Source organism: Vicugna pacos, chromosome 14 (genome assembly GCF_048564905.1).
Source record: "Vicugna pacos chromosome 14, VicPac4, whole genome shotgun sequence".
NCBI classification, from domain to species: Eukaryota; Metazoa; Chordata; class Mammalia; order Artiodactyla; family Camelidae; genus Vicugna; species Vicugna pacos.
In genome coordinates this window covers 16,037,202-16,063,732 of record NC_133000.1, presented here as the reverse complement: position 1 = coordinate 16,063,732, position 26,531 = coordinate 16,037,202, and the positions used below count along the sequence as shown (strand labels likewise).

The following is a 26,531-nucleotide window of genomic DNA, read 5'->3' as shown; positions in this document are numbered from 1 at the left end:
GTCAATCCTTTGGATCTGATGAGTTGCCTTAAACATAAATCTGGCCATGTCTTTCTTTCATATATAGTTTATGATGATGTTTTGCTCCACTTAGGAAAAAATCCAAACTCTCTCCAAGCCCTAAAATTCTGCCTCTCTAGACTTGTCTTCACCACTTTCCTGTTGTTACCCTAACTGCTTCTCTCTGTTCCGGACTTCTTGGCCCTGCCTGGAACAGTTTTCTCTCTCCCTGCACCCCTGCCTCCCCCACAAATGAAACATTTAGTTAAGTCCTACTTATCCTTCAGATTAAAAGTTTCCTCAGAGAGGCCACTGTAGCTCTTTTTCTTATAACTTCCATGTTATGTTGTTATCTGTTTCTCCAAAACCTTCCACCAGACTATCAGCAGAATTTACTCACCACTGTGTCCTTTCTGCTTGCCATGTGATAGGTCTTAACAGTGAAAGAAGGAATTAACTTCCTGGTCAGCTGTAGCTAGAAAAAAAAAAGTTCAATGTGAACTTTGTTAAAACCGAAGTGTTTTTGGCAGACAAACTTCATCATTTGAATAGATAATTCAATTAATATTTATTGAATGAATGAGCTGCATTTTGTGGCTCAACTCCCTCAGCTGGTGAGGGTTTTACCGGGAGGCTATTTCATCCTGGCAGGCTCATTGAACAAAGATACAGCCTTGTCCTAAGTAAAATGTTTTGTGAGCGCCGTATTAAAGTTTTTGTGTGACAGAAGTGGATGTATATCCCCATATGTTTTGAACCAAGATTATGTCTTTCTCCATGCCATGTCATCCCATTGAATTTGGGACCTGATGCTCTTCCACATTCAAAAGGATACCAACCTTTTTTTAAAGTCCCAGTGATCACCAAAAGGGGATGGTGCTAAGTTTAAAAATGTAGAGGGACTGTTTGGTTGTCACAAGGACTGAGGACGCTATTTGTATTTCGTAATGGAGCCAAGGATGCTAAATGTCTTAAAAGCTGGGAGTCCTGCACAACAAAGTACTGGCCTGCCTAATTTGTCAATTACACCCCTACTGGGAAGCATGGAAGGAGACGCAGAAGAGTTTCCTGAAAGCCAGAGATAAAGGCATCCATTAAGACTGGATAAGTAGACCCAAGCATGGTCTTCCATTTGGGCATGAAATATGGCAGTTTCTTAGAACATTTCTTATAACAAAATATATAATTAACCAAACACAAGTTTAGTAGCTGAACCCCACATATCTAGTTTTAACCAACTCTGGAGAACATTACACTTTAGTTAACCTTTAATTATCTGATATCCAACTATTCTCACAAACCCAGCCAAGGCATCCAGGAAGGTGAGATTATGAAATGTGAGAATCCTCCTTCTGTGGAATGAGTCTCTAGATTCTATTCCTGCAGCTAGTTGGCACTCTAGAAAGCTACCCTACCTTGAATGCCTCCTTCAGCTCCCCATAGAAATGCCTTCATAGAAACATAACTTAATATCCTCTTGACTTTTGTTGAGGATTACTAGAAATCAAAATGAGCCAAAAATGTTTCAATTTTATACAGGTTTTGTTGAAAATAAAAATATTATATAGTGCTTCTTTTCTAAATATCATTAAGTATCATGTTAGGAAAAATTTGTTTTCTCTTCTCATACATGCTGATATTAGATAACAGCTAGATAATTTATTTGGTTCCCTTTTGCCTTGATTGCTGGGTAACAGAGCTCCCAGTTTGTGTTCAATTTTTTAGCCTAGGTTTTTCTGTAGTAGATAACCCTTTTGGCTCATGTTTTATTGTGTATTTTAGACAGAATTTACATGCAATAAAATGCACATAAGTGTTTGATACAACGAATTTTGACAATTTTATATGCCTGGGTTAGCAATCATCAGATCAACGTCAGTACCCCAGTAGTTCCCTTGTACCACTTTCCAGAATTTCCTCCATCTGCTGCAACTGCTTTCTGGTTTCTGACCATAGATTAGTTTTTGGCTATTTTTGAACTTTACTTGAATGGAGTTATAGAGTACGTTATCTTTTAGTCTGGCTTTTTTCACTGAACATAATGTTTTTGACTTCCACGTTGTTGCATGAATCAGTATTTGTTTCTTTTTAATTGCTGAGTAGTACTTTACTTTTTAGTATACTACACATTGTTTATCATTTCTCCTGCATATGGATATTTTAGTGGTTTCCAATATTTGGCTATTATGGATGAAGTTGCTGTGAACATTTGTGTACAATTCTTTGTGGACAGCTCATGTTTTGAAATCTTTGTTTAATGATTTGCTTGTGAAAGCATCTTTGTTGTAAACCTCACATTTGTCTGGGGGAGGGTGGGTAAAGTATAAATGGTAAATACACAAAAATCTGGCAGTCCAAGTCTGATTAGATTTACAGTCATAACTTAAACACTAAAAACAACTTATAACTTTTAGTTTCCCATTGTTTTCAAATTGAAGGCCAAGCCAAATATATAACTTATCCCTTCAAATAAACTTCTGCAATTTGGATAACTTCTTATTTAAATTCCCCCTAAGGTTGCTATCTTTTCACTTCCTCATTTTCCTTGTCCAGTAGGCATACCAGGCTTAATATAGTCAAGGCCAAACTTAAATTTTCTCCCTAAAACCTAACCCTCCTACATTCTCATCTCAACTCTTCTTTCCCAGTTGCTGAGGCTAAAAATGTGGCATCATCCTTGATTCCTTTTTCACAAACCTTACATCTAATCTATTAGCAAATCTAGTGCTCTCCACCTTCAAATGCAGATAATCAGGAATCCAGCCACTTACCACCCTCTCTACTGCTAATGTCCTAGTCGAAGCCACTATCATCTCTTGCTTGGATTAGTGCAGTAGCTGGTCTTCCTGCTTCTGTATTGGTTCCTAGAGCCGCTCAACATAGCTGCTAGAGTGTCCTTTCTCAGTCTCAGTTACATCAGTCACTCCTCTGCTTCAATCCCGACATTTTCATTCAGAATAAGAGCCAGAGTTCTCACGGTGGTCTACAAGGCCATGGGTAATCTGGCCTCCCAGGACCTCTCCCTACATCATCTACCTCTCCCCCTTTTCACTCCTTTCCAGTCACATGGCTGCCTCTCTTCCCTTTGAACTCCTACCAAGAGCAATCCTGCCTCAGAAAGTCTGTACTTGCTGTTTCTGGACCAGGGCTTCCACTCCTCCCACTTCCAGCCCCTCCATGTATCCCAGAGTTCACTGCCTTATTTCATTCATGTTTCTACTCAGTCACTTTGTTAGATAGGTCTTGTCTGATCACCTTTTCTAAAGTGAACCCCCTTTCACCCCAACACCAGCAATGTCTATTTGTATTGTATTCTTCCTTAGCCCAACCCAGGCCAGACCATGAAGACAGCTTCAAGTTCGAGGATAGGCCAGAATGATGACAAGAACTTCACTCAAGATTCCTGAAACAGCTACTAAGCAACGCAAAGCGTCAACAATAAGGAAGTGACTGGGGACACTTTCCTGCAGCGTCTCTTGCTTTCTCATGGAGACTTCTCTGGGATTTGGTGTCCTCCGCAGCCCACGTGGTAGAGGAGCACAGAACTGCGGGCTTTGCCTCACCCACCCATCCCCCCAGCCATTCAACAACCAGAAACCACCTGTACTATCTTATCATTCTGCTGGGCACCGAGTTGTTCCTGGGTGTCCTTGTGACTTTACCCATCCCCCCTTATCTGTGCCTGCACTCCAGTAGGGTCTAAGAGTTTTCCAGACTGTCTCTTAGGAGCCTTCCTGGCCATGACCTATCACAACGCCTTACTTTCTCTACGGTTCCTATCATCGCCTGACCTATTATATATTTATTCTTGTGCCTATTTGTGTAACATGGAAGTTCCCTGAGAAGAGACACAACTCTTTTTGTTCATGCTGTAACCCCTCCCCAGTACCTAGAATAGCACCTGGCACGTAGTAAATACTCAATAAATATTTATGGAATTAACTTAGTTCAATGTATTTAACAGGGTTCTATGTAGTCTCCAAAAAAAATGGCATCATTGTATAGACTTCACTGGCTGCTAACGTCAAACCAAACCAAACCAAACCTCTCTTTTTGCTTTTTTCTTTCCTTTGAGTTTCAGAATGTTATTTAGGGGTTGGAATGGCCACGGGAATGCAAGCGGCATACACCTCAGATTTGGTACTGGGTTTGCTACCATGTTAGGAAAGTGAGCTGGGCACTGTGTGTTCAGTAGACAGAGTTGAAGAAAATTTATTCTCTTATTTAATGTCTAAAGTTCAAATTACTTCTGATCTAGAGATCCCTTGGATGTGATAATGTTGAATCACATTGGAGAATAAAAGTTGGAAGAGAGTGTATTGAAATTCAGACTTATTCACAAGTAAAAGGCCTCTTGGAAACAACATTGTGAGAAAGGTCCTGCTTGTTCAAAAATCTGCATGTTTTGGGGACTAAAGGGTTGTGACTGTATGAAGACTCAAAATACAAATTGTAGCTTCCCATTGATTCATGCCAATAAATACTTTTATCAGGGGTCTAGTATATCAGATATTTACTTCAAATATGTAATCCTAATTGTAACCTATTTTTTTAAGTCAACATTGTCTCTATAGTAAAATATTTTCTACTAGATTACCCAGAAAATCCATCTCCCTGGGAGTCAATAAGTAACATTCAGTGAGCACCCATGTGTCCAGGTTACAGCACTAAACTCTGACCTAAAGGAATTTGCAGTTTCTGTCTGCCTGGGGGTATTGGTTGAAAAGAGAATTATAAGCTTGCTTCTCTTTCTCTATAAGTCTTATTGCTTCCAGTGGAAGAAAAGATGTTGACTAATAGAACTGTTTTATAGTTCTCTTTTTGTAATACGGAAACAACAAAAATTTGTATTGCAGATTCTGATAGGATAGTTTATATTGAAGTGGAGTGTTTTAAAGCAATTCTCAGACACCATATCATTTTTCCATAAATAATATATCTCTTTTCTTTTTAAAGCAAAAACCACAATACTGTTTGTTATCCCCATCCTCAATAAAATTAACATTAGTTCTTTTAGCATCTAACATACATCTAAATCTATGTTCAGATTTTCTCAGTTAAAAATGGCTTTTTGATATTGGTTTTTTTTTTATGGAGGGGGGAATAGGTACTTATGTTTGCATATTTAGTTTTGGAGGGGGGACTGGGGATTGAACCCAGGACCTTGTGTGTGCTAAGCATGTTCTCTACCACTTGAACTACACCCTCCCCCTGATAGCTGGTTTGTTTGAACTGGGATTCAAGCAAGGTCTACAGTTTGCACTTGATTGCTATATCCTTTAAGTCTATTTTAATCTATGAATTCATCTCTTCTTTACCCTCCAGTCAGTTATTGATTGAAAAGTTAGGTTATGTGTCCTGTAATATTTCCCACATTGTGGATTTTTCTGATTGAGTTTTCACAGAGTTATTTAAAATATTCCTGTATCTCCTGTTTTGTTTTGTAAACTGATAGCTTTGGAGGAGGAATTCAATTCAGGTTACTTACCTATTTACAATTATTTTGGCAAACACACTCCATTGGCTGTGCCGTAATCTTCCTATTGCATCACATTAATAGGCAGTGATGGTCAGCTTGATTGATGGGTTCAGGCAGGTTTCTATAATTTTATTTAAAATTCTGAATTATGAATATAATATATTCACTGTGGAAAAATTAGAAAACAGATAGTGATAAATAAGAAAATAAAAAGCAAGTGTATTCCCACAATCCAAAGAAGACTACCAGTTACATTTGGTATATGTCTTAACAGGTTTTTTCTATGTTAGTTGATTAGTATTGAAACTTTCTCCTCTCTCTCCCTTGTTAGACTTATGCTGATTTTTAAAATATCATCCAATAAATCTTTTCAGTTAATGACTATTTGGGGGTGCCTATTATTATTATTTTATTATTAATTATGTATGATACCATAAAGACGAAAGGAGGCAGGAAGGGTGCAGTTTGAGCACCTGCTATGTAGCAGTGCTTTTACCTTCCTTTTTACTTATCTTCACACTGACCTTGTCAGAGAAGCATCATATTCCCATTTTATAAAAGAGGAAATTGAGACTCAGACTTGTTGGAGTCTTTAACTCTGAGTCCAGAGTCTTGAAATCTTCTGATTCAAATCCAAAGTCCTAACATTCATTTCCTTCCTGAATTTTGTGACACTCATATCATATAGGACCATTATATCCAGTTAGGTAAAAATGTACTTGATGGACATGAAAAAACTTATCAGTTGCTTACAATGCTTGAGAGATTTTATTTGATCTTTAGCAAGGCAAACTTATTTAGGCATGTATAAACAAAGTAAAGAAAGTTCTCCATTTTTCCCAAAGTTTTGCATGTTTTCTATGTTCTACTTCATCTTTACTGTTTATATCTTTTCTTGTGGTAGTGATAGTTAAGAATCTTTAACTGAAAGTAGGTAAAAGAACGGAAAAGAGGATAAAAATCCATTATGGAGGAGGTTGGGTTTGCAGTTATCTATAAATCCTGAGTCATATCAATTCTTAGAGTTAATTCAAAGGAGCATAGAATTTTAGAACCGGAAGGTATCTTAAAGATCATCTTCTGGAACATTCTTAATATATATCAAAAAGTCTAAAGCCCCAGTGAGTTCAGTGACTTTCCTCAGGTCACTCAACTGCTTTGATATCAAGGCATGATTTAAACTCAACATCTTTGACCTTCAGTTTTGTATCGCCATTGTGTGAGTATAATCCATTTTGAGAATTTTCCCTCTATGAACAGAAGGAAATGCTTAAACAATCTTGTTACACTTAGGGTGAGCATTGGTTTTACCAGATTCAGAAGCATGTCCTACAGTCATAAAACATGTGCCAAGAATGGTTTCCTACTATTGTGAAAGCTGAGGGCCAGGATACAAAGAGGAACTTCAGACAGGGAGGGAAAACACATTTTAAATAAGGCTATGATTATATTTTTTTCTAGTTTCTTTAATTCTCTGCAGGAAAAGTTTAAATAAATGTGCCTCTTGGAACCATTTTAATTCCAAAATAAAAGTAGAAGGATATAAGCTTGTTTGTAATGTTACATATCACGCTTCTTAAAATAGAAATATTTGAATATAGGAAAGTACAAAAATGTAACAATCATTAGGTAAAATTTAAGCAAAATCTTTTATTTATGCTATAATTTAAAATGAAAACATAAAATTTAAAAATAAATGGCAGGAAACAACTCATTGTTCACTCAGTAACAAGCTCATGGGGCAATGATTTGAAGCAGCTAGATGATGTGTTTAGTATCCAGTTTCCTACCATTTTGTATAAACAGTGCCTCTCTGTTTCCTTCATGGATAAATTTAACCTAAAAATCAGTCTCAGTGTCTCCAGTGCTGTCCTGTTTGTAGGGCAATAATCAGTCCACAGGTTTTTGACACTTTGTGGCTTACAGGATATCCTTCAGCAGACAGACCTGCATTACTTACCCAATTTCTAATGATATTTCTGGACTGCGAACAGGGACTGATGGTGCCATGTGGCATATGGCTATTTATTCTGGCTTCTAAGCAATTGGAATGCAGGGAACTATTTAGTTCCATGGTATTTGACAGAAGGGAACAGATTTGCTAGACGAGGATGAAAATAAGCATGTCATTGTAGGCTGAGAATAAATTGGCATAAATGTAGTATCCTTCCTATACTCATATCCAGTAGTAAAGAACAATATCAGATACCACCAATGTTCACACCAAAGAAGTATTTTAAAAAAATACATAATTGGGGAGAAGAAACTCTGATGTACCCATCAACTAACTAACAATTATCATCTCATAGCTGATCTAATTTGCCCCCATCTACTCCCCTGCCCTGACTATATTAAAGCAAATTCCAGAATCAAATTATTATTATTTTTTAACATTATTTTATTGAGTAATAGTCATTTTACAATGTTGTGTCAAATTCTAGTGTAGGGCACAATTTTTCAGTTACATATGAACATATAGATATTCATTGTCACATTTTTTTTTGCTATGAGCTACCACAAGATCTTGTTTTATTTCCCTGTGCTATACAGTATACTCTTGCCTATCTATTCTGCATTTTAAAATCCCAGTCTGTCCCTTCCCACCCCCTGCCCCCTTGGCAACCACAAGTTTGTACTCTAGCAGATATCAAATTATTTTATCCACAAATATTTTAGTATTTATCTCTACAAAACAGGGACTCTCTTTCTTTTTAGCAGCCATAATACTATATCACACCTAAAAACTGGACAATAAAAATTTAATTCATTAAACATAGTTACCATTGAAATTTCCTTTGTTTTCTTTTAAGTTTGTATGATGAATCAGTATCAAAGTATGATTCATATATTGCAATTGGTTGTTTCTTAAATCTTTATTAAATTAAAATTAAAAAAAATTTTTAATTGTAGTAAAATATACATAACATAAAATTTATCATCTTAACCACTTTTAAGTGTACAGTTCTGCAGTGTTAATTAAGTACATTCACATTGTTGTGTAACCATCACTACCATTCATCTTCAGAACTCTTTTCATTTTGCAGAACTAAAACTCTATATCCATTAAATAATCACTCTCCATTCCTCCATTCCCCAGCCCCTTGGCAACCACCATTCTACTTTCTGTCTCTATGGATTTGACTACTTTAGGTACCTCATGTAAGTTCAATCATACAGTATTTGTCTTTCAGTAACTGGCTTATTGCACTTAGCACAATGTTCTCGAGGTTCATTCATGTTGTAGTAATGTCAGAATTTCATTCCTTTTTAAGGCTGAATACTATTCTATTGTATGTATATACCATATATCATTTATTTATTCCATCTGTTGATGAACACTTGGGTTGCTTCCACCACTTAGCTATTGTGAATAATGCTTCTACGAACATGGGTGTACAAATATCTTCAAAACCCTGCTTTAAATTCTTTTGGATATATACTCAGAAGTGGAATTACTGGATTTCTAATTTTTATGTTTTTTAGTTTTTTTTAATAGTAGCCATCCTAATAGGTGTGAAGTGGTATCCCGTTGAGGTTTTGATTTTCATTTCCATAGTGACTAATGATGAGCATATTTTCATTGGCTTACTGGCCATTTGTTTATCTTCTTCAGAGAAATGTCTTTTCAAGTCCTTTGTCCATTTTTTAATCAGTTTGTTTTTCATTGTTAATTTGTAGGAGTTCTTTATATATTCTGATATTACCCTTTATTAGATAAATGATTTGCAACTATTTTCTCCCATTCCATAAATTAACATTTCAATCCAATTTCGTCTTCTGTAATGTTTTAAATTTTGATGTAGTCCAACTTACCTACTTTTACTCTTGTTGCTTGTGCTTTTTATGTCATATGAAACAAACCATTGCCATATCCAATGTCATGACAATTTATAGTTTTAGCTTATATTCAGGACTTTGATACATTTTTAGTTAATTTTTGTATTTGGTGTAAAGTAAGAGTCTTAAATCTCTTTTAATCTATAGATCCCTCACTTTCTTCTTTTCTCTCCCTTGCCCACTGCTCTCATTTCCCCCCTGTAATTTATTTGTTCAAGAAACTGGGTTGTTTGTCCTTCAAAACATTGTTGATCACATCCTTGTGGTTTCATTTAACAGGTTCCCCTGTTTCTCTTCACTGCATTTCTTATAAGCTGGTAGCTGGCTCTAAAGGTGTGATTAGATTCTAGCTCAATTTTTTTTTGGCAAGAATACTTCATAGGTAATATAAGTACATCAGGAGGCATGTAATATCTGGTTATCTTTTTCGTTGTGATGTTAACCATGGAACAATAATTACTAGGATCTATTCATTCCTAAGGGTTACAAAGAAGTGATATTTTAATTCTCTCATTCCCTTTTCACTTATTTCCTGGAAAAAACCTGAACAGAGAAACTTCCCATCAACTAATTAATTATCTTAGGGTTCATATAAGAAATGGGATAAATATTTCTTTCCCCTAACAATTTTCAAAATAATGAATTGCTTCCTTAGAGACTCCGATAGTGACAAATGTTTTCTTTTTTGTTTTATTATAAACACAACATGAACTCATGAAAATATGTATGATGTATCTTAATTCATTTCATTTTAGTTATTAGTCTTATTTGTGCTCAAGCTGTCCCATCGTTTTCAGTGCGAGCCTCTTCATTTTGACTCTTGATTCCTTTTGAAATAATCATATTAATCTTTGATAGCTTTCTTGCTTTCTGTAATGGTAAGCTGTTCCAGGCTTGTTTTTAACATTTTTTTCCTCCAGATCAAGAATCAGCCAATTTCTGAGGAGCTGATTCCTTTTACTGAGAAATTTAGAGAAGAAAACTTGGAGTATAAAATGTGCTCATTGCCACTGAATTGGCCTTTATTACTAGACCTTTTCAAATGAACTGATCATTTACATGTGAGTGTTTATATGTATAACATAAAATACAATATATTACATATATATAATATAAAAGATGATAAAACATTACTTCATCCTGATACTGCCAGTATAGGAATTTTACATAACTGATTTTACATCTGTGGTTCTTTCTCTCATTCTTTACTTTATTCTCATAACATATACACATAAGCCTCAACGTTACAATAGCAACACTATACCATCAATAATATTATTTAAAACAGTTTATAAAACATTTTCTTAGTTTCCTTGTCCTTAAAGATATATATCACTAAGAGTGTACAAATAGATTGCTATACTTATCTAACTTTTAAATAAGAGCTTTGTTGAGATATAATTCATATATCATACATTTCACATAATTCAAGTGTAAAATTCAGTGTTTTTTAAATATATATTCTTATTGAAATATAATCAGTTTACAATGTGTCAGTTTCTGGTGTACAGCACAATGCTTCAGTCATATAGGAACATACATATATTCGTCTTCATATTCTCTTTAACCGTAAGTTACTACAAGATATTGAATATAGTTCAAAATTCAGTGAGTTTTAGCATACACACAGAGTTGTGCAACCACTGCCACAAATAATTACAGAACATTTTCATTATGCCAAAAAGAAACCCTATACACATTAGCAGTCAGAACTCTTTCTCCCCGGCTGCCCTTCCAGCCCTAGACAAATACTAATCTACTTTCCATCTCTGTGGATTTGTCTAATCTGGATATTTACACCGATTTACACCAATGGAATCATATTATATGTGATGTTTTGTGTCTGGCTTCTTTCACTTAGCATAATGTTTTTCAAAGTTCATCCGTGTTATAGTATGTATTAGTACTTCATTCCTTTTTATTACTAAATAATATTTCATTGAATTGTTATCCTGGATTTTATCTGCCATTCATCAGTTGATGGACATTTGGATTGTTTCCACTTTTGCCTATTATGATTAATGCTTCTATGAACATTTGTGTACAAGTTTTTGCATGAACATATGTTTTTGTTTCCCTTGAGTATCTACCTATAAGTGGAATTGCTGGGCCATAGAGTAACTCTGTGTTTAACTTTTAAGGAAATGTCAGACTGTTTTCTAAAGTGGCTGGTCCATTTTACACTCCCATCTGCATTGTATGAGGGTTCCAAATGTCTCCACATCTTTCCCAGCACTTGTATCATCTGACTTTTTGATTACAGCCATCATAGTGACAGCTCATTATGGTTTTTACTTGTATTTCCCTCATGGCTAATGCTTTGCTTTATGTTTAGTTTGCTCTCTTTTTCCAATGTCTTAAGGTGGATGTTTAAGTTTTGATTTCAGACCTTTCTTCTTTTTAAAATAGGCATTTATAGCTACGATGTCCTTTAACCACAGTTTTTGTTGCATCCCATAAATTTTAGTAAGTTGTGTCTCCATTTTCATTTACTTAGAAGTATTTTCTAATTTTTCTTGTGATTTCTTCTTTTACTGATGATATAGGAGTGTGTGCTGTATAATTTTCACATACTTTTTAGTATCCCAAATTTCTTTCTATATTGCTGTTTTCATTCCACTGTGGTTGGAGAACACACTTTGTGTGATTTTAATCATTCTAAATTTATTGAATTTGTAGTATGTCCTAGCATATGGTCTGTTCTAGAGAATGTTTCATGTGTACTTGAGAAGAATGTGCACTCTGTTTTCGTTGGGTAGAGTTGATTTACAGATATCTGTTAGGGCTAGTTGGTTTACAGAGTTCTTCAAGTCTTCTATTTTCATGCTGATCTTCTGTCTAGTTGTTCTATCCATATTGAAAGTGGGGGTTATTGGTCTCGAACTATTATTGTTGAATTGACTATTTCTCCCTTCAAGTCTGTCAATGTTTGCTTCATGCATTTTGGGGTTCTGTTCTTAGAAGCATACATGTTTATAATTATTATATCTTTCTATTGGATTGATACTTTAATCATAATAAAATTATTCTTTTTATCAATAGTAAATAATTTTAAAGTCTCTTTCATCTGATATTAATATAGCTGCTCCAGCTTTCTTATGGTTGTTTACATGATGTATCTTTTTCCAGCCTTTTATTTTCAAACTTTTTATACCTTGAATCAAAAATGTCTTGTAGATAGTATATAGTTGAATCTTGATTCAGCTGGGAATTTGGGAGCTCCATTTTCTTGGCCACATATGCTCAGGGTGGAGTCTTCTTTATTCTGAGCTGGAGAGAAGGAAGGGGGTAATACGTTGTGGCTAAAGTGCCATAGACTCTGACTGTTCTTACTGAGATCTAGTAGATTTTCTTTAGTAAACATTTCTTCATTTGCTGTATGCCCTTAGGACAATTTCAGAGATTTAAATTAAAAAAAATATTTTCACTGTTTACAGCTATTTCACTGGAGAACAAGTCTATAGAACTCTTCACCCTGCCATTCAGATCATCTCCTTATTTAAGTTTTGATTGTAGAAAATTTCAAACATATGAAAAAGAGAGAAAACAATATAATAAACCTTCATAAGCTAAACAGTCATCTTAAACAATTATGAAATGTGGCCATATTTTACCTTCTTTTCCTTCCTCCTTTAGATTATTTTGAAGCAAACCTTCAATATTATATAATTTCTTCTATAAACACTGTTTTTCAAATTTCTCCTCTCCCTCTCCCTCCCTCCCTTTCTCCCCCCCCACACACATACACACACACACACTCACGTACAAATCCCTCCCTCCTTCATTGCTCTGCAATCCCACTTTTGTCACATATCAAGTATCCATACATGTTTGGGTCTGCTCTGGGCTCTCTATTCTGTTCCACTAGTCTTTTTATTTATTCCTGTGTCGATACCACAGTGTTCTAATTATTTTAGTTTCATAATCTTTAACATCTGGTAGATCAAGTCTTTCCACCTTTGCCTTCTTCAAAAGTATCTGAACAAGTCTTGGCCCTTTTCATTTCCATACAAACTTTATAAACAGTTTGTCATATAGCTTTGAAGATTCAGGAAGATTTGAATAATTTTTATCAAATTAAAAAAACAATAAAATGTATGCTATTATTTTAATTCTACTAAGATTTATTTTAAATAATAGATGTGTAATCTAGAAATTAAACACATAAATTTAAACAAGTATTTGTTCAATAAATACTTATGTGTAATGTAAAAAAAACTAAACACATAAATATAAACTTGATAAAGGTCTCCTGTTATAGTACATGTACTTATTTATGCTATTTGCCAGACAGTCGTTGAAATCAGAACGAATATAGCTGCAAGTCAATCTATGGTCTTTATGGAAGGGAAAAATTAAAGGTCCTTTATCTCCCTCTAGCCTCTAATTAAAAATCTGCAGACTAGACATTTGCACAAAAAAAGCAGTTAGAGAGAATGTTAAAATTTAGCATTGACTTATGGGGTAGAAAGCTGAATGGAGGGCCATTTAAATACATAAATATAGCAGCTGATTAAAATGTGGTGCATATTAAGGGATACTAAAGAATCCTGAAGTTGACTGGAGAAGGATATTGGAAAGAAGGGTTGATTGCCTTGTCTACTCCATCCCCCCTTCTTAGTTTTAAGTCTGATTGAGCCCCCAGTAACAGCTGGGAGATTAGAAAGGTGTTGATCTCTTGTCTAGATTTTAAGCTTTGTCCAAATACCCACTAGATAGATTTGTTTTATTTTTCAAAATGCCTGGTGTTAAAGTGCTTAATTTAGTTGAACCTAGAGGGTGGGCTATGGACAACTGGAGTAGTTTTGTGTCAATTACCGACCTTTGCTCAGAGCATTCTGCAGTATCTGTCTCTTCTTCTTGGACAACAGACTGAACTTGCTACTTGCCTCTGTCTATGATACCTGCCTTCTATGCTGCCAGCTCCTGCTTCTTCCTAGGACTTATTCTAACTGCCAACTCCAAGGTTTCTCCTGGGTAAAACTATGGAGAATCTAATCACATATCTTGCTACTGTACATGCTGTAAAAATTCCATGTTGGCACAAAGAAGACTTGTCCACAGGCTTCACAGTTCCAATGCAAGGCTTCCTGGCTGATCTGCCAACAGCCAAATCTTATGTAGAGTCTTGAGCAGTCTGACACTCCCAGATTCCTTTATTTAGCTAACAGGTGGCTCTGCATCCTACAGCTGTGGCCAAAGTTTCATATACAATCAGCCTTTTGTTGCAGTGAGATGAAGACTGTTGGTTTCCTAGTAACATAACTAGAGCCCCTGATGGAGCCCTTTACTTAAGTTTTTTTCCGGAGTTTAGTGGTCCATCAGAACTGGTCTATAGTTCCATTCACCACAATTTTATAACTTTCTTCTCCTGGACCCAAAGAGAGATTGGCACAAACTTTACTACTGACTAATTTCAGGAGTAATTCAGGGATCCCACCCACAGCAGTGGTAGCAATGCCCCCAATTTAACTGGGCAATGAAACTAGCAGGAGTGAGAGTCTGACATTTCAAGTTTCCTTTATCCAGACCTCAAGTACCCAAGCCTGACATCCCTACCCCTCCATGTCCAAGGATTCTATCCCCTAAACCTGCACCCAGGAGTGAGAGAATGAAGCCCAGCACCATTTGCCCACAGAAGGCCCAGCTCTGTCTCTGTCAAGTGGTCCCAGTTCCACTGGCGGGGATCCGTTTCTCTTACTGCTAGACGACTGGTCTTAGGTACTGTTTCTTGCAATTCATATGCAGAACTCTGTCCCCAGAGTTCATCAGAGGTTTGGGTGCACCAGAGGACTTCACTGTCCTGAAAGACTGGCCGCCAGTGAGCACAAGGACTGAGCTGGTGACAGAGGGGTCTCCTGGAGGGCGTCTCCTCTATCATTCAGACCCTGGGCTTGGACACCCAGACTAGAGACTATGAGGATGTTCTCTTCGTATCAGGCAGTAATGCAATGGCTTTCTAGTGGTCTTCTGGTGTCCATTCTTTTCCTCTTTTCAACTCTCCAACTGCCATCAGGAAATATGACTGTGTCCTTGCTTTATTTAAAATCCTTCCTCGTCTCCCACACTGTGGTCTGCAAGGCCCTGTACGCCCTTGCCAACCTCTCCAGTCCTATCTCATGCCACCTTCCTCCTGTGCTGGGCTCTACTTTTCTTTTAGGTCTTCAAATGCCATGTTCCCTCTTGCCTTGAGGTCCTTCCACGTGCTATTCTCTTTGACTCTTAAATTTACTGATTCTACTCATCTTTCAGAACTCAGTTCAAATGTGACTTCCTCAGGAGTGCTGTCCTTGAGTCCCCAGAGCAGATGTACTTCCTCATTTTACCCTTTATAGCTCTGCATCCCACTCCTTCCTAGTTTGTAATTATTAATTTGACTAATTTTTAATGTCTTCCACTCAGCTTGCAAGATTCATGAAGGCGGAATCTAGGTCTATAAAGGTTCCTTCTGGATCCTGAGAACCCACACGTCAGGTGCTTGATAAATATTTACTGGATGAATAAATTAACAAAAATAAATATGGAAAAAAGTTGCTATCATAGGCTTCACCAGCTGGTGAGTACAGATGTAGTGCTGTAGCTTCATGCACTTTCAATAGTTCTACACATTTGTGACAGCTATGAATTTTTTCCCCTCTGTGTGACATGCAGATATGAGACAGCTGCAGCAGTGGGTAGCTGGCTTCTCCTCCAGTTCCTTCTCCTCAGTCTCTTTTCCCCTCTGGCCCACCCAAAACACTCAGGAAGGCAAATGTGGACACACACACACACACACATACACAGAGCTTTTACACAGCATACTAATAGCAAAGGAAGGTTTAGAATTCTGATTTCCTGAATTTCACAAAAATATTTTTTCCACCTTATTTCTTTATTTAGTACAATCTGTGAATTGGCCTCATTCTGTTAAAAAACTCAGCTGAAAGATAACATAACCCTTCTTTGGGATTTACAGATTTTTCAAGAGTCTAGTTTCCTATAGATTCTGATAAAAACTCAGACAACTGGGAATAATTCTCTAACAGCAGATTTTTCACTCACATCCTTATCTTGCCATTTAACTTTTCACTTGTGTCTAGATTTTGTTTTCTAAAAAGATCATGAGCCACTTGAGGAAAGAGTTGATGGGTCTTCTCCCCATATCTGTGCATTAAAAAGGGCTTAACAAATTTTCCCCTATTGGTTTCAGAGAAAGAAATTAAATTGAAAAGGAAAAGAAAATGAACTAATCTTTAGAAGGAGTATTACAAAATTGTACATTCTATCATTATATTTCATGTTCTATGACAAAAGAAAATGAAGGCTGTAGCAAGGAGGGAAAGCTGTACTCTGGCTAGTTGAAGTAAAAGCCATGTTAACTGTGAAAATAAAAGTTACCGTTTATAACTGAAAGATGACAGATTCAGAAATTGTCTTTTTAATGGAAAATTATTTTCACAAACTTCTCTGGATTAAAAAGTCTTTGTGACTTAAACATTCTGTCATGGCCAACTTTAATTCATACACTATTACTACCTTTTAAACTAACTCACCGAATCTTCATAAATCCTGTGAGGAGGACTCAGAGCATAAGCAGTCATGTAGAAGAATATAAGGAATCAGAGAAAAGCTTCCTGGCTTCAGACTAAAGATTTTCCAGCAAATGGAACAAGAGAACTTGCCCTGGTGAGAAACTGAAGAGGGGACTGATCTTGCCCCAGTAGAAGGAATGAAATGACAGAAACACCAGGCAAGTTTGTGGGACCCAAGAGGAGAGACAATATAGATGCGTTCTTAGATCGAGGCCCGAGGAGACCCAAGATCTCTGAGACTGAAGGGCTGTGTGGCAGGTGGGAGTCTGGGACAGCTTACAGAGTCCCGTGTGTCACAGTGTGGCCTGGAAGCAGATGGATGGTTCTGTGGTCTGAGAGTGCTGCAGGAGTCAATGCGGTTTTAGGAAGCACCTCACAGTTTCTGTGACTCAGCCTGGCAGTGGAAGGAATTTTTTGCACCCCAGAGTCTGTATACAAGTTAAAAGGATAATTGCCAAACCTGCAGGGGCCTTTTTAATGGGACCATGAGGATGATGCAGCAGTTGCCTGTATGTCCAGTAAACAATATGAAACGAGATGGTGGATGGCTAAACAGAAGCCAAGGTCATAAGAGACAGTCAAGGACTGGAAGCCACAACTCCATATGCACCCCAGAAATATAGGTTTATCTCTTGCGTAAATATTGAATAAATGCAAATTTTTCCTAGTTAGAGGGTGGGGGCTCCAAGCAGAAAATAAGAGGAAAATACAGCTACTATTTCTAACACAGCTGGCTTTCTGAGCTAAAAGTGAAACCATTACTTCTAGCATCCTCTAACCTCGTTTTGCTGTTGAGTAGCAGATCTGCCTGGGATGTGGGTCCCTATTGAATTAGCAGAGAATAAATGGGGTTTAGGCGAAAGAAAAAAGGAGACAGAACAGGGGTTGTGAAAGGATCCTCTATTTAACCAGAAGGGAAGGAAGATAAAATTAAGAGAAAAAAGAAAGAAGAGGAAATAGATGAATATCCAACAGCTCTCTTGTTTTCATTATAATATTCATACTGAATTCACGGGATTTCCTGTTTTTCTAGCATATTCACGAAGGATTCTTTGACCTACACCACTGAAATTGGAATTTTATCTCTGGTGTGAAAAAAAGAATGCTAGGCTTGAAATCACAATCCAGGATGAATTTCTGGCTTTGCCGTTTAAAAAAATGTGTGACCTTGCACAATATTTCAACCTCTTCAAATTTCAGTTTCAAATCAACTGTAAAAAGGGTTTAACAAAATACGTACCATTGAATTACTGAGAGAACTGAGTCAATATACATGAAAGAGCTTTGTAAATGGTAAAAAACTGTACCATGTGGGTGATCATTTTGTGGTGGAGAAGACAATAAGAAAGGAAGTGTACAGGTACAGAAAGCACATGGAGGTGAAGGGTACTCTTCTGGGTCTTTGAACAGACAGTTAACACTAAGAAATCAAGCTTACTAGAAAAAAGTAGTCCAGAAGAGGAGAAAAGGGAGAGAAAGAATTATATGGGCATCATAGGCAAACCCAGGTATTCCGACTTGAAGTTTCATAATTATATCAAACTCTCTTTACTTACGCTTACCTGTCAAAGTTTCTTGCTCATTTATTTACCTTAGAGATCTACTTAAAATTAGTATATGGTCCATTGCCTTATGCTTATAGATTTAGAATAGGACAATTACTTCTCACACCTTCAATATAAGGAATTAACAGTAGTTGGGGCTGTAGAAACCAGCAGTTAATCTTTCAACTACTAGAAATCCTTCTTAGTTACAGTCCTTACCATGAAAGCGCCTGGCTGTTATTAGTTCAACTGGTTGTTCTTCCTTTGTGACATCTCTGGAAGTGTAGCACTTCTGTGTGAATATCTTCGTCAGTACTCTTCTAAAGCTGAGAGTGAGGTCAGATGACATGAGTCAGTTTAGAAATAGAAGCAGTCTTTCTAATTTGATACAGTGTTGGAGTCCTCTAGTTGTAAACTGAGATGAAAATTCCATTCCCCAGAATTCTTTTGAAGTAGTATTTGGTGGGAACGTTTCATTATGCTACGTGGGTAGGGAAAATATCTCAAAAACACATGTGTGGTTGTACAGGATGGTTGCTAGACTATCTTCTGAGGAGGGTAGGCCCTATCAGTGAGAGCCCCCTAGGTTTCATCGAAGGTTTTGATGAGTTTAGGATTGTGATTTTGAGGGTAGAAGCCAAGCAGAGGTAAATGCTTTGTACATATAGACAGGCGATGTATTTGAAGTGGGAGAAAGACATCTTGTGTAAAACTCCAGAGTCATCAAAGGTACGGCAGGATTGGGGAAGGACTACCAAGAGATCCCTGGTGGGGAGGAGCCAAGTATGGCTTTTGAAGAATAGATATCTTAAAGGAGATTCCCACAAGTGTTTTTTTTTTGAAAAATACCAAAACTTTAGAACAGATGAAAGAATAGTACAGTGAACACTGGTATACCCATTGCATCTACATGTACAGGGAGAGACAGAGAAAGTACATTTTTATACATATATGTATATTCACATTTTGTATATAGATAGGCAGATAAAAAGTAGACACAGAAAGAAATGTTTTTTCTGAACCATTTGAAAGTTGTCTGTAGATATCATGAAACTTCATCACTGAATACTTCGGCATGTGTCTTCTAAGAACAAAGCCATTCTCCCATATGATCACAATATAAATATCTCACTCGGGAATGTAAACTTAATACAACACAATATCTAATGTTCGGTCCATATTCCAATTTCCACCATTGTCCCAATTATATCCTTATAAATCTCCAATTTAAAGGAGATTTAAAAATTGTTTGTCAGATTTAACACAAATGCCTCCTCCATTTTTCTCTAAGAAATCATCAAAAACAACTACATTTCTCATTAATGTTTTTATGCCAGTAATTTCTTTGGGGGGACTTGTAGATGTCCCATGTCCAGATTGGCAGAGGGCAAAAAGAGAAACAATAGCAGCTGCCAGAGGAGAGGGTGGTTGACACTGACTGCAACTATTTGGAGGAAAGCAACTATTTGGAGGAAAGGAGCTTTGCAGAGACAGTAAAAGAGACAGATTTGAAACCACTGTCCTGTTCCTGGGGTTGCCCCTTTCTTTCTGACCCCACGATTTAAACCTGTCCTCTAGTCTATTGTATGTGATAAGTGTCTTACAGTGACTGTTTCCCACATCCTACCGCAATACAAAGCTTGTTCTCATGGTCTTTTTAAAAAAATGGATTTTATTTTTAGTGCAGTTTTATATTTACAGAAAAATTGAGAAAATGGTACAGAGAGATCCCAAATATTCCCTCACCCCTACACATAATTTCTCTTATTATTCACATCTTATGTTAGTATAGTACATTGCCTACAATTAATGAACCAATATTGACAAATTATTATTAATAAAATCCATACTTTATTCAGATTTTCTTAATTTTTAACCCAATGTCCTTTTTGTGCTCCAAGATCCCATCCAGGATATGAAATTACATTTAGTTGTTATTTCTCCTTAGGTTCTTTAGACTCTGACGGTTTCTCAGACTTTTCTTGTTTTCGATATCCTTGACAGTTTCTCGCTCATAGGTCTTTTGATAATTCAATCTCCATACATTGCTTGGCAGAGCACCACAACAAATAATATTTTGAATTAAGTATTATCTTTGATAATGCATGAAAACCAAATCCTGTTTGAAGTAACTACACAATAAGGATGATAAAGTTATCTCAGCAGCCATGTTTGTGTATAGGTCATATTATGACTATATATTGATTAAATATGGGCTATAGAGTTCACAGAATTCATTGCGTTGGATGATATTCTTTGGGTGGATAGAGTCAATGAAGCTCCAGGCACAAAGATCAACTGAGAGAGCAGAATCAAGCAGAAGGTCCCTTTCCCTCTGGAAAAGTTCTTACACACTCCACACAGCAGACGCTTTTTTCTTTATCTTTGTAAGCATCTTGGGGTAATTTGGGTTGAGACATATGTACTGTTCTTTACCAAACAGTATCCATTGTCCTTTTTCATTTTTTAAAATTAAAATATAATTTACATATAGTGGTAAGCACAGATCTTATGTGTACAGGACAAAGTCTTTGGACAGATGCACACACCTGTATAATCCATCAAGATAGGGAGCTGTCAATCACTGCAGAAAGTTATCTCATGCCCTTTTCAAGTCAATGCCTGCCCTCAATCCCCAGAGCCAAACACTGGTTCAATTCCTTTCACCATAGATTAGGTTGGCCTGTGCTAAGACTTCATATAAATGGACTCACAGTTTGTACTCTATTGTGTCTAGTTTCCGTAGCTTGGCACAATGTTTTTGAGACTCATTCATGTTTTGTGTCTATCAAAAGCTTATTACATTTCATTGTTGAGTAGTATTCATTGTACTGCATCAATATACTATAATTTCTTTATCTATTCTTGTATGGATGGAAATTTATTTTTCCTGATCTGGCTATTATGAATGAAGTTGTTATGAATATTTGTGTGTATGACCTTTTTGGTAGACTTACGTTACTCTTGAGTATGGACTATCTGGGTCGTATGGTTGGTGTTTATTTATGTTATGGGAAAATGTCAAACCATCACCCAAAGTGGCTGTACCATTTTATAGTCTGTATTAGTTATCTTTTATTGCTTAATACTATTACCACAAGTTTAACAGTTTCAAACAACACACATTTATTATCTCCAGTTTCCATGAGTCAGGAGTCTGGGCACAGCTTAGTTAATCCTTTGCAAGGCTGCAACCAAGGTGTTGAACAAGACTAGGTTCTCATATGGAGGCTCCACTGAGGAAAGATTTGCTTCTGGACTCATGTGGTTGTTGGCAGAATTCCTTTCAGCTGTATGACCAAGGGCTTCAATTTCTTGCTGGCTGTCAGCTGGAGGTTGCCCTCAGCTTCTAGAGGCTACCTGCATTTCATTACCATGTGGGGTTCCTTAACATGGCCAGTTGCTTCCTCAAAGCCAGCAAAGGAGCAAGAGACCCCAACAAGATTACATTTAATCTCATAAAATGTAATCATCTAATCAAATACATTTAAATATGTACAATCCATCTCCTTTGCCACCTTCTATTCCAAGTTCCACTCACACTCAAGGGGAGGGGAGCACATAGAGCTTGAAATCTAGTGGGTGGGGATCAAACAGGGCCACCTTAAGAGTGTGTGTACTATGTTCTCCCACCTAATTAAAAGACAGTTTTGGTTGCTTCAGACCCTTGCCAACATTTGGTGTTGCCATCATTTTCATTTTAGACATTCTAGTCATTGTAGAGTATGTCACTGTGGTTTTAGTTTGCATTTCTCTAATGTCTAATGATATTGAACATCTCTCCATGTGCTTATTGGCCATTCATATATCTTCCTTTAGGAAATGTCTTTTCATGTATTTTGCCCATTTAAAAATCAGGTTGGTGTCTTTGTATTATTGAGTTGGAGTAGTTCTTTATATATTCTGTTCATCAAGATTTTCACAAATAGTACTGAAATGACTGAGTTTTTTTAAGGAAAAAATAAGCCGTAACTCCTACATCACACTGGATACAAAAATTAACCTAATTGATATTTATAGACTATCATACCCAACAACCATAAAATTACATCTTCTCAAAGGCACAGAGAATATTCACCAAGATAGACCACAAGTTGGGCCATAAAACAAGCCTGAATACATTTCAAATGATTGAAATCAGAGTATGTTTTTTTGAGCTTAGCAGATTGAAATTAGAGGTCAATACAAAAAAGTCTGGAAAATTCTCAAGTACTTTTGTGTACTTGTTCTATCAATTCCAGAGAAAGGAGTGCTATGATTTCTAACTATAATTGGGTATTTGTCTATTTCTCCTTTTAGTTCTGTCAATTCTGGCATCTTGAATTTGAAACTATATTTGATGCATGCATATTTAAGTTGTGGTATCTTCTTGAGTGACCCTTTCATCTCTGGTAAAACTCCTTGTTCTGAAGCCTACTTTCTTTTATATTAAAATAGGCACTCTAACTTTCTTATGATTAATGTTTTCATGGCATATTTATGTCTATCACTTTAACCTAGTTGTGTCTTCATATCTAAAGTAAACCTCTTGAAAATAGCATATCATTACGTCTTGCTTTTTTATTCAGCCTGACAATCGCTGCCTTTTAACTGGAGTTTATTTGCTTTTTAGTTATATTTTTTTCATTTTGGGGGGAGGTTGATTACTATAGTGATTATAATATGCATCTCTGATGAATTAATATTATACAACTTTACATATAATGTAAAAACCTCAAAACAGTAATTATATATATATATATAATTAAAAATTATACAGTTTTTTCTTATTATAAAACACCATACATAGAATTATACAAATCTAAGTTTACTGTATAAAATTAAGGGAACAAAGAAAAACCACCTCTGTCTGCACATTGTTGTTCATTCTTTGAGACCTTTTTCTACATGTATATGCACTTCATTGTGTTTCCAGAACCTCTGCTTAGCCCATCCTACATAATGGCTAGCAATCCACAGGTCAGGGAACCAATGTGAAACTTTTGCCACTCGTTAAGATTATCTATCCTAATCATACATTCAATGACTTGACCACAGAATGTGTTCAAAGACCTATTGGACCTGCTGTAAGTTGGAGTTGAGCCAAAATTCCATTGGTCTGTTCTAACTGATCAATCATGATGGTATCAATGTTAGCTTAGACCCTGTATCTAACAGTTCTTGAAGACTCTGGGCATTTCTCTTTTTCCAGTGCACAGTTACACTGTCAAATGGCTGCAAGTCCCTTTGGAGAGCCACTTGCTTCAGAAGTCATCGCATGATTTACAAGCAAGAGAAGAGGTGATGTTTCTACCAGCCAGAGGGTTCAGGGCACTGGTGGGTTGGAGCTGGTTCATATCAGCTCACAGGAGCCAATTGGGTACATCTCTTCTCAACTCTGTTTAGTGACATTACGTTGGTAGCTTGAAATTGACTAAGTTGGGAGTGTTTATTCAACAGAAATTAGCAAATGCTAAAAATGTGTTCTTTCCTTGCATCCCACTCTCCTGAGTTAGTTGCTGAATTTTTTCCAGTGCTCCACAGGGGAAAATTGGGGGATTCAATATTCTCAGGCTCGTCTACTCAAGTGACCCATTCCTAAGTCTTAGGTCTCTTTTCCCTTTCAGGGACCAGACGTGGACATAGGAGACCCTGCAAGTCTATGCATTTAGTTGCTTTATCAGGGACTCTGCTGCCCTTACAATCAGGTTCTAGGCCTGATTCTTAGTATAGTTTTCTTTAGGCTATAGAAAATTAGTCTTTTAAAAAGTTGCCAATAGAGGCCCGCTCTTTCTCAGTGTGCCTAAAGGTGACAGTTGGCTGCCCTGAGGTGTCATTTTCTTTTGTAAGGTATACAATTCCGTCAACAGAATCCATCCCATCCTATTGTCCCACTCTGTTCAAGCACTACAGCCACCACAAGTTCCAATGCCTCATTTTCTATCTGTGCTGCATCCCGACTGGCCACAGGTGGGAAGCTTAGCAATGATGATATCACAGTGTGGCCCCACTTACTACTCAGTTACCATGCCCTGGGTCTTTATCACCATAAAATCAGTGAGTAACTCAGCTCCAATATCCTAGCCTGATTGTCTGCAGGACTATCCTGGGGCCAGGTCTTTTAGCTTGGGTTTTCTACAAAATACAGCCTGAGAGCAATTTGAGAGGAAAAGGAGTGAAGACAAAGGGGAGTAAGCAAGGAAGGAGGGGAAACTAATATAATAGTGTAGTACTAAACTAGCTACCCCTTGGTATCAAGCCCAACTGACTGCTCTGTATTATGGGCACATGCTAGGCATGGGGACACCCTAGTTAGGAGGACAGACACAGATCTACCCTCATGGGCAGACCTGGCTTTATGGGCATGTGAGCCATGCAGTTCTAAACTTCATGTTAGAAGAGCCTCATGGTTGGTTTAATGTTCTGCCGTTATCACCTTGAAAGTCTCAGTAACTTTTGAACAAAGGGCTTTGATCCTGCTAATATAAACTACAGTTTAGTAGGCGAATCAGTCATATTTTCTCTCCTGAAGGGTGTGAATTGGTGGGCTGGAGAGGTCACTGTGGGAGAACAGCTTAAAGAGAGGAAGAACAACCACATCCACAGTGCCTGCTGCTGGAGAATGACAAGATACACCAAGGTTGTCACAGGGACTCTTGTTTTTTTCTGTCTTCTTCATTCTCCCCATCCCAAACTAATCATTAACCCTGAATAACTCAGGTAAACTGAGTGGGTCTCTGTTGCTTGAAACCTAAAAGAATCTAAGAACACACACATGGGAGGTGATTTCTCAGGTAAACTGAGTGGGCCTCTGTTGCTTGAAACCTAAAAGAATCTAAGAACACACACATGGGAGGTGATTTAAATCATGGGAATGAAATAGAGCAAGAGAAGAGTGCTGAAGATCTTCCAGGCCAGTGCTATATCTCACTGTCTATGAAGCAACAAACTTTTTCTTTCCTTTTAATTTCCAATTTTTCATGAATTGATACTTTTGAAAAACAAAATTTTTAAAAGTACTAGAAAAATAAAGTGAAAACAAAAAGGTATGCCAAATGTACACTCATATTTTTAAGTATTTTAAACAGACATAAAATTACATTTCAAAAAACATAATTAGACCAAAAATAACATAGGATAAAAGAAAAAACTATAAAAACTGCACTTTGTTCACTGAAAGTGTACATATAGGTGATTAATATAGAGGATTGCTAATACTTCCTATTTTTCTCTCAATCCAGTCATAACAACTAAACAAACAGTTGGTAGTGAAGTGGCAATTTCCCATGTTAAATACTATAACAATATTTAATATTTAAAGTTTTTAACATGACAAATTATTGTACTTCTTGCTTGTTAAGTTCTCTAATCTAGGTTGGATTGGTGACAGTGCCACTAGTAGGAGATAATGTATATCTAAACTGGTTCTATGTTGTATTTAGTAAGACTTATAGTAGAGAAATCAGACTCTCAAAGGGATTGGAAGAAGAGATTTTAAAGCAATTTCAGCAAGCTCAGGATATTCATTTTAAATTTTCATCCCAAATGAAACAAATGATGCTTTATTTTCAAAATTCATCCTCAATTCTTCATCAGCAGCCAGTTCCAAAAATTTGTCCTATTAAATTAGTTACATTTAAATTATCTTTGAATGAAAGAAATGGATCCTGGATCCATAAATTCCCTATACATGTTGATTTTCATGGAAAATAAAAATTCAAAATGTTTTATAAAATTCATAATTAGTTTCTCTGTATTTTATACATAAATGCCATGGACACTTGACGGCTTTATTACTTTATTATGAGTTATGGCTATGAGCTCAGAAGACAGGGGATTATACTTCTGAGTAAAATCATCCCAAAACTCAGATCTTTGGAATCACTTCTCTGGTTATTATTTGGTTTACTACTATTATTACTAACCCACTACTGAAGTATGTCTTTTCTGGACAAAATAGGATGGTGAAGCTTATTTCACCATCTATAATTTAAGGTTAAAAACAAAGGACACAAATTTTACTATGAATTTCAAAAAAACAGGCTTGATTAAAAATTAAAATGACTGTGAAAATAGCAAGTTATAAAAGTAAATAAATATTTACATTTTCACAGATTTTTA

At 36.5% G+C, this 26,531-nt stretch overlaps 1 long non-coding RNA gene across 1 annotated transcript in view; it reads right to left on the bottom strand.

Annotated features, from left to right (window-relative positions):
• LOC107034993 (uncharacterized) overlaps window positions 1-26,531 on the bottom strand; it is a 31,694-nt gene that overhangs the window by 2,280 nt on the left and 2,883 nt on the right. Inside the window, exons 3-5 of the long non-coding RNA XR_012079993.1 lie at window positions 18,651-18,757; window positions 5,489-5,645; window positions 401-475 (exon numbers count right to left, since the gene is read on the bottom strand). This is a non-coding gene — a long non-coding RNA (uncharacterized lncRNA). The remainder of the gene's footprint in view (window positions 1-400; window positions 476-5,488; window positions 5,646-18,650; window positions 18,758-26,531) is intronic.